Here is a 2,759-nt window from a genome sequence, read left to right as displayed (position 1 = left end):
CAAATTAAGAATAAGGCAAGACAAACATTAATGTCAGAGGGGTTTGAGGAATAAAGGTTTATAATGTGTGATTTATGTTTGAGATTGGCCAGTCATAGTCCATAACAAAAAGGGATTGCGGAATATAAATTTTCTGGATGTATAAGTTCTGTTTTCCAGTGATCCTGATTGTTTCCGTTATGACTATTTATCATATTTATTCTAACTCGACACCTGATAACGAATGTTACCACTACCACTTCATAAATAGCCTTACAAATTTACAAATCACTCATTTTTAAAATATTTAGGCTGTAATCAACGATAAGGTTTACTATTTTAACAAAATAATGTCTCTTTCACCTATTGATAAATACCTTGTTGTCATACAATAATACTGGATTTCTAACCAGACGAAGAAGTCATTGAAAACAAATGTTCGCTCTGATATCTCCTGTTTTGAATGTTCTGTGAGGATCTTTAAAATATGAATATGTAATAAAATCACAGAGTACATTCAGTTTATAGCGTCTTTCACTTTCAAATGTAATCGGTCAGTCTACTATGTACCGAGTTCCGTGATTAATTTGTAGTATGTACTGATATATATATATATATATATATATATATATATATATGTTTGATGTCGTTATTAAAAAGGATTACAAACAAATTCCTTTATTTGATATAATTTCCTAAACTGTTATAATATTATTTTAAATTTACTTATTTACTTAAACACATAAAAATTGGTACAAGGGGACACCAGATATATATGCGCCGCACAAATCTCACTTGATTTGTGTGAGGGCTGTGATACTGCCCAGGTGCCCAGACCGAAGCAGGTGGTTCTCTTAGGGGGCCACATCCGGAGCCTTTGACCTAAAGGTCTGATTCACGAGACAGTAGAGCAACGTCAAGAGATGAAGTCCCATGGTAGCCGTTGACCAACGATTGATTCATACGCCATTTTATTTAACTTTTGAAAAGATTTTTCGATTACACTGTCCTTTAATTTACATATTGTACAAGTTAAAAGTCATTAGTTCTGTTTCAAAATGTTTACTCTTTCTACAATCCAGAAAAAACTTAGAACAAAGATATAAGTCTTAGTGTTTAATCACTTTACGATCTGGAAAAAATAGAATTTCAAGTAGACATAAATTGTCAAAATTAACAGTCCAATATAGAATGTAAAACAGGTTAGGTCAATAATAAAAAAACAATTACATATAAACAATACCAGTGACTATAATTAATATTTATAGTTTATGAGTGCCATTATGATTATTTCTTACAAAAAACGTTTTAATTAATGTTTAAGAGGTCTTTGTTAAGTTAATTAGCAGAGGTCTTATCAGAAGAATCAACAAACGTTGAAATATGCATTTAATGCGCTGTAGAACAAACACCCGCATTATATCTTTTTCACTGTTAACCATTATCAAATATCATCTAAATGCATTTCAATTAAATTACATATTTTACAGATAACTCAAGTTCGTTTGTCACTGATCGTTTATCATATTTAAATCAGATCTTCATATATAATTATCAGTAGACAAAAAAACTGGACATAGTGTGGGTCTGATTAAGTCTAACGGAATAGAGTAATATAATAATAATAGTTGTGATAATGAAGTTTATTATTAGGAATGCAAACAATCTATTTTATTTGTAATATGCACATGTAGATAAAAGTGAATGCCAATCCAACACACACATACAATATATATATATATACCTTCGTATTCCGAAGGCTTAAACAATTTGGACATTGATGATCGAAAATCGACAAGCTTTCCATCTTCCTGTGACCCTAAAGTGTATTTAGGGTTGACTTCCTATCACAGTTATAAAATAAAGTTTGTGTGTATTAGCTTAAACATTACAAATGGAAATACGGAAACGTCTATGCACTTCTTTCAATGCATTTAAAGAGTTTGAAGTGTTTATATTTTTGTAAAATGTACATATTTGAGTTTTGGATTTAGTTGTCGGAATCTGAATACACTATAAACATTTCATTAATAAGTCATAATCATGTAATATGACGTAATCATGAGACTCCTTTTTTCATTTTGACTACTCCAACAATATCAGTAGATGGATATCCAGTCGTTTTGCAATGAAGTTGTTTGGTAAAGTGTCATTACCTGAACTTTCGTTGTTCTTTATGAAATATTGTTTTATTTACTCCAAATACAAGATTTGTTGAAATATGTAGCAGTGATTTTCTGTCTACATTTGTTATATTAAGTATTTATTAAAACGGTTTTATTATTGGTAAAATGTCAAACATATCGCTGTTAAGTACTTGTAGATACGAACTTTCATTCTTTGTTTATAAAAATTGATTTCATATTGAAAGCATATTTTAACTGTTTTTTCTTTATGGAACCCCAGAGTTATAAACCTAACCTTTATAGAAGATTTATTTATGAATATTCAAGTCTATGTTGTTGGAAGAAATCTTGGCATTTGAATTTTACATACTGCGATAAAATGATCTTTAGGAATAATCATGACATATTGTATATAATAAAACTAAATATCCTAAATCCAATCAGTTAAAACAATTCGTCTACATTTATCATTTCATAAAGCAGTGCTTACAAATTTACCCGTTTCTTGTAAACATATTTTCGTGTAATCCGGCTTGTTCAAACTTATGTTGATTGAACTATTCACTCTCCGCTTTGTCTTCTAACGTTTTAAGAGTTCTCTGAATATGGTTTCAGTTTTCGAGCATTAGTGCTTTCTTCTAAATGTTTTCTTCA

Source organism: Schistosoma mansoni, chromosome W (assembly GCF_000237925.1).
Source record: "Schistosoma mansoni strain Puerto Rico chromosome W, complete genome".
Taxonomy (NCBI): domain Eukaryota; kingdom Metazoa; phylum Platyhelminthes; class Trematoda; order Strigeidida; family Schistosomatidae; genus Schistosoma; species Schistosoma mansoni.
Note: the sequence above shows the minus strand (reverse complement) of the source record.